This window comes from Lygodium microphyllum, chromosome 18 (assembly GCF_053477565.2).
Source record: "Lygodium microphyllum isolate KBCC chromosome 18, Lygodium_microphyllum_v1.1.10, whole genome shotgun sequence".
In the NCBI taxonomy this organism is placed as follows: domain Eukaryota; kingdom Viridiplantae; phylum Streptophyta; class Polypodiopsida; order Schizaeales; family Lygodiaceae; genus Lygodium; species Lygodium microphyllum.
This window is the reverse complement of record NC_141152.1, coordinates 131,578,811-131,592,300: the sequence shown is the minus strand read 5'-3', so window position 1 is coordinate 131,592,300 and position 13,490 is coordinate 131,578,811. Positions and strand designations below refer to the sequence as shown.

The 13,490-nt window shown below is 49.2% G+C and overlaps 1 protein-coding gene and 1 pseudogene across 4 annotated transcripts in view; one reads left to right on the top strand and one right to left on the bottom strand.

Annotated features, from left to right (window-relative positions):
* The window catches only part of LOC148021388 (Trimeric LpxA-like enzyme), a 148,676-nt gene that overhangs the window by 40,329 nt on the left and 94,857 nt on the right, over window positions 1–13,490 (top strand). The gene's annotated exons all lie outside the window — the stretch shown is intronic.
* Window positions 9,312–10,583, bottom strand: LOC148021390 (25S ribosomal RNA; annotated as a pseudogene).

The following is a 13,490-nucleotide window of genomic DNA, read 5'->3' as shown; positions in this document are numbered from 1 at the left end:
GAAACCCTATACATCTGTAAATAGACAGGCTGCCCCCATTCAGCCATCATCCTTGTTTGCAGGTTATACCAGCCCACACACCCTCTGCTGCTGTTGGCGCCCAGTTTCCAGCCTGCAGCTCGCCTCCATCTGCTGTCCAGGCATCATCGACTGCAGCCACATCATCTTTAGCCTGTCCATTGCTGTAGGCGACAGCTCTCAGTTGCTCGCGACTGCTCCAAACTGTCCCAGACTGCTGTTCAGCGTGCTGTCCATCATCTCCAGGGTCAGCCAGTCTGCGTTTTCAGTATTGGAGGCCCTGACACTCTCAGACACTATTTCAGCCTGCTGTTTACAGCAGACTGTGCATAGTTTCCAGCCCCCGATCGGTGGCACACTGCTGCGTTTACGACCAGCCTCCAGACTGCTGCGTTTTGGTGACTAGCCTGCTGCCATTCACTATTCAGCACTCCTACACTCCGATTGGTGGTCACAGACTTGGGATCTGTCTTCGGTGGATGTCACACTCCGACATTGCTCTGCCCTTGAGCATACTGTACACTCTTACATTCATTTACAGCATTCATTCACTTCAGAGTTGCGTTCTCTCTCTTCCTTCTTTTGTTTGTGTTTGAGTTTTGAGTTTTGCGTTTAGGGTTTGAGTTTTACTCTCTGTGTCTGTGTCTGTGTCTTTGTGTTTCTATCGTGGTCGTACACTCTGTGTGTCCTCAGTGCAAACCCTAGCAGTCTTCTTAATAGTGGACAGTGTAGGATAGCACCCTAGAATATGGGTGCCTAGTTTTTTTAGGGCTGTAAGTGTGAAACCAAAGTGGAATTAAGGAAAAGAGATGCACTTATTGATTGGGTTTCTCAACAAGGGTTAGCATTTGCTGATCCCTGAGTTTTGTCATGTGTTGCTGATATCAGATGTAGATCTGCCTCATCTTTCTCTAGTGTAGCATCTATGTTTGGTACCCGCGTATTCGTGGTTAGCATGTTACTCTGATCTTCGTAGCTCTGTGGGCTATCATCCCTCTCCGTGTAGCTGTGGTGTATGTAGTCAGTACCTTGAAGAAATCAGTAAGCTGTGACAAGTGTCGTGCCTCTTTGTATGGTGTTTGTTTGTAGTAAAGATATGTGGAGCCTCTAAATCTTCACTAGAAACGGGCCTAAGCAGCGCTGGTTTGTGGAGTCCGTGACTAGTTTGAGAGATGTGTTAGCAATAGCAAGAACTAAAGAAGAAGAAGGTTTTTCCAGCACACAATGGTATCTACCATCGGGATATGAGGATATGGTATTGCCATTGAAAAATTCTGGGGTGTCGATTTCTCCATCTAGAAGAGATGAGGCAACTAATATTATGCAGGAAGGCGCATGGAGAGGTGTGTCTGTTGATGAGCCAGAGGACATTTGAGGCAACTTGCAACTTAATCAGGAATGGCTCAAGAAAAATGAGAGTGCACTTGTCATCATTGAGATCAGTCTCTCTATCAACCTTCTCCATCATCTCGATCCCACAAGAATGGCAAAATAGGCATGGGATGGACTTCAACCTACATTTACAGGAGATATTAATAACTAGAAGCAATTTACTTCCAATGAGCTTTGAAACCTCTGATCTCGATGCAGAAGACTCTAGTATCTACCCATTGTGGAGAGCATCAAGGCTTTGATGATGAATATTAGTCTGATATGTGTGCTTGCTAGAGTAGGTGATGGCTTAGGTCAATTGAATGCTAATAGAAAGCATCGAAAGTAATGCAGCCTAGGCTTGGCTTTGCCTGCTGTGCAGAATCTTGTAGGCTCCTCTTCACACCAACTTGGTCTTCACATACAATTAGAGGTAGTGTTCGGAGGCATTGCCAAGCATTGCTGCAGGCAATGCCTACAGCCACCTTGGTTGGTCCTGCTGCAAATCTTTGCTATCCAGCTTCCGATGCTAGTATGCCATGAACAGCAAGCCAAATGAACAGAAAAATGCTCCTAAGCTGCCAACTATTCCAAACGTGCTTCTAGAACATCTGTTTGAGATGCTTTATGATGGTTTGTTCAGCATAGTGCAATCCCCTTGAGCCTAGTGGCCTTGTCATCCATACAGGAGTTGCAATCTTCATAGATGTGGCTCTTCAAACATGAAAACTACAACTGGATGGTCCGTCTGTTGCGAATTTCTGTTGCATGACCACCTCTCATTACCTTTGCGCTGATCATGACCCCTTGATCATTCTAGCTAGGAGACCTTGACCCCTAGGAACCCAGATTTCAGGTCGATCCTAGTGGGTTCGCACCCACGAACGTTCCATTGCGAGGCGGACTTGGGAAACCCTAGGCGACAAACCCCGGAACATTCCATGGGAGTGCCGGGCTGCGATACTTAGATTTGTTTCTCGATGGACCGCTAAAATGTGATTGGACAGCCGATAGGCGACCACGTTACAATGTGGTAGTAGGACATCAATATGCTTCACAAAATGCCAATGTAGCTGCACAAATGCAGTTGCAAAAATGGAGGATGAGATGAGATTGTTTGGTCTCACCGATAAAAAGATGTACTTGTCCTCTGTACTGGAATGCCCACAGCTGATCTTGAATGGGCTGGAGTGGTCATTAGAGACCTCGATTAGAGTAAGCAAGGGGTGACATGAATAGGGGAAGGCAGTGATCTGCAAAAACACCACTTTGCTGGAAGGAACATGTGTTGGAGTCGTTGGGAATTGGTGAATGCTGTTTTGATGAATATGTACTGAAGGGTTGGGAAGCACTGAATGCTACTGCACCGCAAGACTTATGTTGTGAGAATCACAGGCCCGTACTGGAATCCTCCCATGAACAGCAGTTGACCATCTTCTGTGTAAGCTTCAGTCACAGTGATACCTGTCAATGCTGTGATACCATAATGGAAACAGTGGTACAGAGGACTGGACAGCCGTAAAGGAGGATGGACATGATGAAGACAGAAACCAGGAACCTGTTTGCAAATTGGAAATTGAGACCTGATGCACTTCACAGATACACTTGCTACACTTGCGTATATTGACTGCATGTTGAGAACCATAAATGCTGGTTGGATGGGTGTGGCTAAACTGGCTAAAGTAGGGCCCAGACAAAGGGTCAGAGAAAGACCTAAAATGCTCCTGATATTTTTTTGCGTATAAAGTGTGCCTAATTATGTTACTTTAGAAAAAACCTGAATACAAAAAAGTGCACATGTTCAAAAGACTAGCTAGTGCTGATGCAGAGTCAGAGATACATTAGATGTACAAGCCTCTCAAGGCGGTCTAGGGGGGATGGGGGCAAGAAGCCATGGAGGGGGGGGGGGGGTGTATTGCCATCTAGGGTTGCTTGTCTGCATCACAAAAAACAGTTCCTGGCCTCTCCAAGTGTGCATGAAATGACAACGGAGCTCCTGACGAGCCTTGGACTCGCCCTGCACTTGGTCCCATCGGTCACGGAGGGAGTGGATGATGGAGGTCTAGAGCTTTGCTAAGATCGCCTCTTGTACTGAAAGTCTCTCTCCGCTAAAAGCGTCCTAACACCGTGCCTTCCAGATATGCCATCTACTAAGGCTCCCTAGAATCTTCCATACCTCAGAGCGGTCTGCTGTGGGCTCTAGAACCCGGCGGATGGGTAGAGCCTCCAAACCAACCAGTGCACACGACCTTGCGTCAATAATGAATATCGTGTCCTACATCCCGGCCTCATAAAGAAGGTGACGGCCCTGGCTGACTGCCTGCAAGCAGAAGGCTCCCCATGAGATACATCCAAGGCTGGGTGCTATACGGAAAATGATACTGCATGCTCCTCTCCACACAAGCTGCACCGTCTCACATGACCAAAGGTAGTGCTTTGGGGTTTCCAGGGGCTGCTGTGTGCAGCGCTTATAACCTCCCTCCTATTGCAATCTGGGCAAGCCAACTTCCCTCCGCCAATCCTCTATGTGCCACCAGCTAAGAAATACGATACCCTCCTCGGCCTCCAGCTATCCCATAGGCGGCGCTAGAAGATCCATCGGAAAGGCTCCGTGATGTCGTGCTCCGCCCCGTGCCTGCTACGTGACGGCGCCCAATCCATGTCCTCCTGCATCAGTACGTGTCTGCCAATCTTGGCAGTGTACTATAGCAGCCTCAGTGGCTTCTTTGATGACTATAGTATTGGTGGGGCACATGTCCCTCACACACAGCATGGACATGCCATTGGTTAGTTGCAGTTTGAGGTTTCTCGACAACCTCTTGCCCCTAGTCTAGAGGTTGAGACGGCTGGAGATCATCCATTGCCTACTCGTTTGCATACTCTAGTACAAACGTACGATCACAGAGGATGGAAAAGGGGATCACTTCCATTAGATGGAGAGGTTTTCAGCTTCCGGGGCAATCGGTACATGATTGCTCCATCCACTATCAATGGAGCATGATGAGGCCTATTTATTGCATAGGATTTACATGTGTCCCTCATTCAGAGGTCACTCTTATGTCTTTTTGTGGACCTATATATGGGTGGGGACCATGGCATCAGCTTGTTCGCTACATTTAGAGCATGAGTAAGGTAATGTTAAATAAATTATTTGATCAATATACTTTTTAGGGTTAATACTTTTATTGTAGGATTTATTGCAGGAAATGAGAGAGAGAGGAGAGAGAAAAAAAGAAAGATCATTAAACCTAATGGAAAAATAGAGAAAGAGAGAGTCAGGGTGAGGGAGGGAGAGGAAATGAGAGAGGGAGAGAAAGAAAGAAAGGGAAATGAGAGAGGGAGAGGAGAGAGAAAAAGAGAAAAAAATTATTAAATCTAATAGAGAAAGAGAAAAAGAGAGGGTCAGGGTGAGGGAGGGACAGGAAATGAGAGAGGGAGAGAAAGAGAGAAATGTAAATGAGAGAGGGAGAGGAGAGAGAAAAAGAGAGAGAGAGAGGGGAGAGAGAAAAAGAGAGAAAAATCATTAAATCTAATAGGGAAAGAGAGAAAAAGAGGGTTAGGGCGACGGAGGGAGAGAAAATGAGAGAGGGAGAGGAAGAGAGAAAAGGAAATGAGGGAGGGAGAGGAGAGAGAAAAAAAATTGAGAGAGAGAGGAGAGAGAAAAAGAGGGAAAGATCATTAAACCTAATGGGAAAAGAGAGAAAGAGAGGGTCAGGGTGAGGGAGGGAGAGGAAATGAAAGAGGGAGAGAAAGAAAGAAAGGGAAGACATACATCCGGAACCAATAGGCATATGTCACAGCATGAAAGATAGCTTCAGCCCAAGAGTATTCAGCATGCATTTACTGTTATAAACTGTGTATTTCCAGGCCAAAATCATAGCATTACATGTAGCTTCAATCCCCCAATCAATCGAGATGCAATAGACATCAAACCGGTTATGTAGTCATGCCTAAACAAGCATAGACATACAAATACATGTTATCTCAGACCTGAAATCTGTTGCAGAAGATTCTGTCATCAGAATTTGGCAAATCCGACATCACCATCGTGTCCGGAGTGTGCCAAAACCCCAACTTAGACTCTTACCTTGCCTGAATCGGATTCCGAATGCCCGAGATATGACAAAAAGAGTGATTTTTGGGCCAGATTTTGAAACAGGCGCAAAAAAAAAAAAAAAAAAAAACGTGAACTAGCTGGGGGGGTTTGCTGTCCCATGTGTCAATAATGGGGCCCAAAGGGGGCACAAATGAGGGCCAAAGAAGGCCTACACCAAGCCTCAGCAAGCCTTGATAGGCTGGATGCAAGATCCAGTGAAGGAAGCTCCAAGAGGTGTAAGCTATGGCTGCCCACAACTTGTTTACAGCTTGTGAGACCTGAGAACTGAAGTAAACCCTGAAGAAAATGATCAAATACCTCTGATGTAATGCCCTGAAGGTACCCAACAATGCCGGGAAGGTGCTCGGGAAGCCGGGGAGTGACGGGAGCTCGAAGGAGTTGGATATGGCTGCCGGGAAGGAGACCCAATGCAAGTAGGGAGTCGATGGGATGCTGAGAATGCCATGAACTAAGCTCAAGAGTCGGAAAGCAAAGCTCTGATACTAGTTGAAAGGGAGCGACGGATTAAAGGTTGGACTCGAGAGCTATGGCGGGAGAGCAAGAGTAAGAAAGGGAGAGACTAGAAATGGGAACTCCAACAGTCACAATGTGTGATCGGGCCTTCCTTTATTCAAACTGTCACTAAAAGAATAAAGAATAAAGTGACGGTGACGGGCGCCCGCTACCTGCAGTGTGCAGTAGCGGTGACTGTCAGTGTAGTAATACACGGGCGGCTAAGCAGAGGCGCCTTTACCCCCAACACTATCAGGTCCTGATGGTGCAAGCCAGGATGGTCTCCCAACCAGCCCACTGGATGTGGGGGCGCACACCGATCTGTACCCCCTCCTGATCTCTGACCTGGGGGTCCCAAAATATCGGCTGACGGTCTATCTCCTCCTGGCAATGTGGGGGGCTCTGAATTAGGGCCTTACGGAGGCCTTGCCACACACGAAGTAAGCTACGTAGGAAGGGGGATCTGGGAGGTGTGATCTAGGCTGTCGTGAAGATCCATCTCAAGGATGGTCTCCAATCCCTGCCAAGCCTCGGTTTGCACTCTTAGAGACCCTCCTGCAGTGGGACCTTCCAGGTCTACCCTCCTCGTGTGAGACCACAAACTACAAGCTTGCCCAAAAGGGCCATACTCTGATACTCTGGGTCAATGATCTCAAGCCCTCCCTCAAATCGATGTCAGATGATGGTTGCCCATGCCACCTTGGTCCGACTGTCCTTGGAACTGTACGATCCGGCCTAGAGGAAATTCTGCACTAGGCGGTGAAGCTGAGCTGCAGAGGACGAGGAGAAGCGCCAACATGAGGCGATGCACCAAGTTGTCACTAGGAGGACCTGGTTGACCACTAGGGCCCGACCCGCTAGGGAGAGGTGAGCAGTACTCCAATAGGTCAGCTTCCTCCGAATAGAGTTGAGGACTTGGAGAAACTACTGGGCGGGGGTGATGGTTAGTCCCACTTGGAACCCTAGGTAGCCTGCCCTCTGCACACCCATCTAATTCCCAAGTGAATGCCTCACTCCGTACTAGAGTCCGGGTCTGTAAGAAAACCGACAGACTTCCGCCAGTTGATTTTCGCTCCTGCTGCACTACAGAACACCTCAAGAGCTAGTCTCACTCTCTCCAGCATCACCTTATCATCCTCAATGTAAAGTGCTATATCATCTCTATACTCTGAGTCTAACAACTTCATCTCCTCTCTCACTGGAAGTCGGAGGCCGTGTAACCCACTCGCACGTGATCTGAGGAAGTGAGACATCGCCTCTGCAAAGAGTAGGAACAGATATGGGGAACCTTCTTCCTATGCCTGCTAATCTAAGCCAAATTGGACAAAACATAGAGTCTATTAATGATCTAATTGAAGGTAAGGTATTGACATCTCGAGTGAACCTTGCTAGAATAACTATGTTACTTCCCAATCCTTTTCTAAGCAAGCCAGGGCTAGTTCGAGAAGCACTACTCGAACTCGAAATTTCAAGTGGTTAAGAAGTGGCCCATTCCATCCCCTCGGGATCTCTCTTGAGGGACCCCAGGACCCCAAATGCCGGGGAGTCCCCTAAATCCTAATAGCTGTTAACCAAAACTGGAAATTCCAAATCGAGCAACAGATTTTCAGATGAGGGTGGATCATCCAACCCCCTTGGGCCACAGAGAGTGGACTGAGGTCCATTTCCTCGAGGGTGAAGTGGTAAACGCTCTAGGTCCCAAATCCATTGCTTGCTGTATGGCATGGAGGTTCAAATCAATCTTCCCTGAGGCGCGGAGATCTTGATTGTTTACATCTCCGTGAGCCAAAAGACTCTTTACTTATCACCGATAGGACCCTAAATCCTAGATAGGACCCTAAATCCTAGTTGTGCAAGTGTTATCTAATATCTTAATCCTAGTTGTGCAAATGTTATCTAATATCTTACTTATCACCGATAGGACCCTAAATCCTAGATAGGACCCTAAATCCTAGTTGTGCAAATGTTATCTAATACCTCTTTGGGTTTGAACAGGAAAGGGAGTAGGGTCCGTAACCCTACTCCACTCTTCTGGAAGTCAAGGGCTCGAGATCCTTCGGGGCAAGATGCACATCTTTTTTTTTCTATACTATCCCACGAAGAATCTTTGCTTTGTAGGAAGTAGGAATTTGTAGGAAGTAGAAAGTAGAAATCTTCAACTGATGAGAACAGATTAGGGTTCCATCAAGGCGGCAGATTCTGAAGAAAAGGAGCGCGGTGCGGTGAGAATGGTTCCGACGAAGGGGTTACGAGCGTTGACTCTGCGGATTTTGGGAGACATTGACATTACCGACTCTCCACGACCCCGACATCCCCGGCGCTTCCTACGCCCGTAAACCCCGGGCACCTTGTGACACTCGCGGCATTATTCCGTGCGGTTTCGGAGGAAGCAAAAGGAAGAAGAGAAGGGGGAAAGAAGAAGAGAAGAGGGAAGAGGAGGAGGAAAAATGGTATGAGTATCATCCTCCGAGTATCTACGAGAAGGGATCGAGCTGACCCTTGGATTCACGCATTTTTGCTCGGAGTCAGGATCTTTTTCTGCTCTTCCCCCCCCCCCCCCCAAAAAAAAAAGAGAACGAACATTTAACGACGGGAGATTCTTGTGGGCAAGGAGGGATTCGAACCCTCGACACTATGTTCGTAGCCACGTGCTCTCATCCACTGAGCTACAGGACCCGTCTACACTGGATCCGCCGTTCCAGGAACCCTCTTGTTTCAGAAAATCATGGGTTCAATTCCCTCCTTTTCTTCATTTCGGATGGGTGATAATGAAGCGATACAGAGGCTGGGAATCCCCCTTCCTCATAAGGAGAGACTCTCTCCTCTAATTGGAGAGGAAGGGGTACCCGTTTCATGGGTCTCAAAAGAGACAGGGGGAACGGAAGTCATTCTTTCTTTCTTTCATCCTGGCATCGAGCTATTTTCCCGCAGGGCTCCCCCTGCAGCATCGTTACCGCGGTAGAGTTTCACCACCAAGTTCGGGATGGATCAGTGTGGTTCCTCCACGCCTGAGACACCAGAATATCAACCCGTGAACAAAAAGGAGCATAGGGAGGAGGAGGAGACACATTGGCGGGTTTACATACAAGGCTAGGATTAAGGTCTAGGAGGTACCTTGCTCTGGAAAAGAAAAAGAAAGGTGCTCCTTCCAGCAAGGAGAGAGCATTCCCTGCTCCGCCTTTCCATCCCTTGTATGGATGGATAAGCGGGCCGGATCTATTCCTTAGATCAGCTTCTAAGTTGATGTTGTCAGACGGTCAAACCATAGGGCATAACTGGATCGACTCGATCCGGTTATGCGGTGACAAGGTTCAAATCTTCCGGTCTGTTAGGATGCCTCAGCTGCATACATTACTGCACTTCCACTTGGCACCTATCGTGATGAGAAACGGCTCGTCTTGCCGTGACCTTGTACGTAAGAAGAAGAGAGCACTCATCCTGAGGTGGGCTTCCTACTTAGATGCTTTCAGCAGTTATCCGCTCCGCACTTAGCTACCCAACGTTTACCGTGGGCACGATAACTGGTACACCAGAGGTGCGTCCTTCCCGGTCCTCTCGTACTAGGGAAAGGTCCTCTCAATGCTCTAACGCCCGCACCGGATATGGACTGAACGCTCTAACGCCCGCACCGGATATGGACTGAACTGTCTCACGACGTTCTGAACCCAGCTCACGTACGGCTTTAATGGGCGAACAGCCCAACCCTTGGGACGTACTACCGCCCCAGGTGGCGAAGAGCCGACATCGAGGTGCCAAACCTTCCCGTCGATGTGAACTCTTGGGGAAGATCAGCCTGTTATCCCTAGAGTAACTTTTATCCGTTGAGCGACGGCCCTTCCACTTGGCACCGTCGGATCACTAAGGCCGACTTTCGTCCCTGCTCGACTGGTAGGTCGTGCGGTCAAGCCCCCTTCTGCCTTTGCACTCGAAGGCTGATTTCTGTCCAGCCTGAGGGAACCTTTGCACGCCTCCGTTACCCTTTGGGAGGCCTACGCCCCATAGAAACTGTCTACCTAGGACTGTCCCTTGACCCGTATCTGACACAAGGTTAGAATTCTAGCTCTTCCAGAGTGGTATCTCACTGACGGCTCGGGCCCCCCCCCCCCCCGGAAAGGAGCCTTCTTCGCCTTCCACCTAAGCTGCGCAAGAGGAGCCCAAAGCCAATCCCAGGGAACAGTGAAACTTCATAGGGTCTTTCTGTCTAGGTGCAGGTAGTCCGCATCTTCATAGACATGTCTATTTCACCGAGTCTTTCTCCGAGACAGTGCCCAGATCGTTACGCCTTTCGTGCGGGTTGGAACTTACCCGACAAGGAATTTCGCTACCTTGGGACCGTTATAGTTACGGCCGCCGTTCACCGGGGCTTCGGTTGCCGGCTCTCCCGTTATCGGGTCACCGACCTCCTTAACCTTCCGGCACTGGGCAGACGTCAGCCCCCATACATGGTCTTACGACTTTGCGGGGACCTATGTTTTTGGTAAACAGTCGCCTGGGCCTGGTCACTGCGACCTCCTTTGTGAGGAGGCACCCCTTCTCCCGAAGTTACAGGGCCATTTTGCCGAGTTCCTTAGAGAAAGTTGTCTCGCGCCCCTAGGTATTCTCTACCTACCCACCTGTGTCGGTTTTGGGTAAAGGTACTCACTTGTCGAAAGTCGTTCGAGCTTTTCTTGGGAGTGTGGCGTGGGTTACTTCGGCACCGTAGCGCCTAGTGCTCGGACGTTGGCTCGGGGCATTTTTTCTACCCCTTATTTTTATCCTTGATGGATACCTCAACCTTGCGTCCTTAAACCGATAACCATCTTTCGGCTAACTTGGCCTCCTTCGTCCCTTGGGACCAACAAGGGATAGTACGGGAATATTCACCCGTTGTCCATCGACTACGCCTTTCGGCCTGATCTTAGGCCCTGACTAACCCTCCGTGGACGAACCTTGCGGAGGAAGCCTTAGGTTTTCGGGGCATTGGATTCTCACCAATGTTTGCGTTACTCAAGCTGACATTCTTGCTTCTGTTTTGTCCACACCTGCTCCCGCTGGTGCTTCCCCCTGGAACGGAACGCTCCCCTACCGATGTATTTTGACATCTCACAGCTTCGGCAAACCGCTTAGTCCCGTTCATCTTTGGCGCAAGAGCGCTTGATCAGTGAGCTATTACGCACTCTTTCAAGGGTGGTTGCTTCTAGGCAAACCTCGTGGCTGTCTCTGCACTCTTACCTCCTTTACCACTGAGCGGTCATTTAGGGGCTTTAAACTCCTCCCCTCTCCTGCCACCTATGAGAAGCTTGCTGGTAGCTGATTTGTAGAGTGTAGAGATCCCATGGATCCATGCCTGGGGGAAGCCCAACCTCTCCATGGTGCCCTCGAAGAAGTCCCAGTCCACCCTGTCATAGGCTTTCTCAAAATTGAGGAGTAGTACAACCAATCCCTGACCACTGTGTTAGGCCCACTCTATCGCCTCAAAGAAGGTAAATACATTGTCTAGGATGCTCCTATCCTGGACAAAGCCTGTTTGTGTGTCATGAATGATGTCTGGAAGCACGGTGCGGAGTCGCCTACCAATCATCTTTGCCAGTGCCTTATAAGCAATTGGCAACAAGGTGATCGGCCTGTACTAGGATAGCTCCAACCGGTCTCCCCCTTTGGGGAGGAGACTGATAAGACTTGTCGATAAACTCCCTGGCATCCGACTTGAACTGAAAATCTCCTGGAAAGCTAGCAGTAAGGGGTCCTTCACTATCTCCCAAAAGGTGGTGAAGAAGGCCTTAGAGAGGCCATTCTCTCCAGGGCATTTCTGCCCATCTTGTGTGTGGAAAGCCTCCTCTAATTCCTTCTCTGTGAAGGGGGCAAGGAGGGAGCGTCCCATCTCCTCTGTGACGAGGGAGAGGATGTGCTCCAAGACTTGCTATCTGCAACGCTGTCCTCTGGCTGAGGTTGACTCTTGCTGGAAAGGCGTCTGTAATAGTCGGTGGCAATCTCCATCACCTCGTCTGGGCTAGAGCGAATCCTCCCATACTGATCTCGTAAGCTGCGTATTTGCTTTCTTGAGGTGCGGGGCTGATGTGCCTGAAAGAACTCCCTACACATCGTGTCCCCCTTCTGCACCCAGAAGGTTGCTGAAGTGCGGAATGAGAACTTTGAGCGCCTGTCCTCTAGGCTGGTGACGGTTGCTCGTGCATGCACCTCCTATGTGTGGAGGATGGGATCCCTTGGAGTCTCTTGTAATAATCTTTGTGTGGCTGCTAGGTCCCGCAGGAGTACTCTCTCCTCCTCCCAATACTGCTCGACTCGGCTAGGACCTCTGCAACCTCCTCTGCGATTTGGTCTTTGCTGCTCCACTCCCTAGTCCAAATCTGCTCAATCTGTCTCTTCACCTCCTCTCTCTTGTAGATCGAGTCAAGGATCCGATAGGATCGTGTACCTAGGAAAGATGCTGGGGAATCAAGTGTCACGAGGACCGGGCAGTGATCGGACAGAGTGGTGCTAGCCAATTGCCCTATCTGGCCTCCGCGAGAGCATCCCCACTCTTCTATATAGAACCTGTGCAACCGCTCCAACAAGACTCTGCTTAGCCGCCTGTATCCCCATGAGAAGTCGAACGACCTTTTCCACATGTGGACAGCTAGGTCTCTCCAAGCATCGCGAGCTCCTACTGCTAGTAGGAAGACCTCCCATGCCTCTTGCTCCTCCCCAGCCATGCCCTAGTAGTTTTTGCCTTTACCGTGCTGGTTCTCTAAGGCCTCTAGGTGGTTGAAGTCTCCTCCAACAATCCAGGAGTCCACCGCTGGGAGTCCTGCTGCAATCTCCACCTAGAACCTGGTGCATGTCCTGACCTCAGTGGGGGCATAGACATTGAGGACTCCAAGGCATGAGTCCACAATATCCAACCTAAACCCTCCCTACCACAATCGCCCCATGATCCCATACGTAGGCGGTAAGGCTCGGGCCAATAGAGGTGCATATGCCTCCACTCCTGCTTTGGGCACCGATGGCGTATGCAAAGAAAATACCCTAACACAGAAGCATAAACAGAAACCGTAAGGCAAAGCACAGACTGATAAAAGAACACAGTCAGGGTTAGGGTTAGGGTAACTCAGAGACAATGAACATAGTGAATAAATGAAATGATATGACTACTAATAATACAATGCTCATGCAGCAAACACACTATGCAGTGAATGAATACTGAACATCAAAATCCTGTATCTCAAGGATCAGGGCAGGGGTAATGAATAGGAGTGTGTCGTACTCCGAACGAATCCGGAATCGCAGCAAGGCAGCCTTCGGATGTCGAACACCAGCAAATGCAGCAATGAGAAGCTGGATCGGATGATGGAGATAGCAGTGAGGAGAGAGAAAGACTAAAAATGCAGGCAACAGGTGAGAAAAAGACTAAAAACGTAGGCAGGACAGCCTACAGGAGAGAGAAAGACAAAATGTAGGCAGGACAGCCTGTAGGAGAGAGAAAGACTATCAGGGTGGCAGCTCGGGCTTGCAA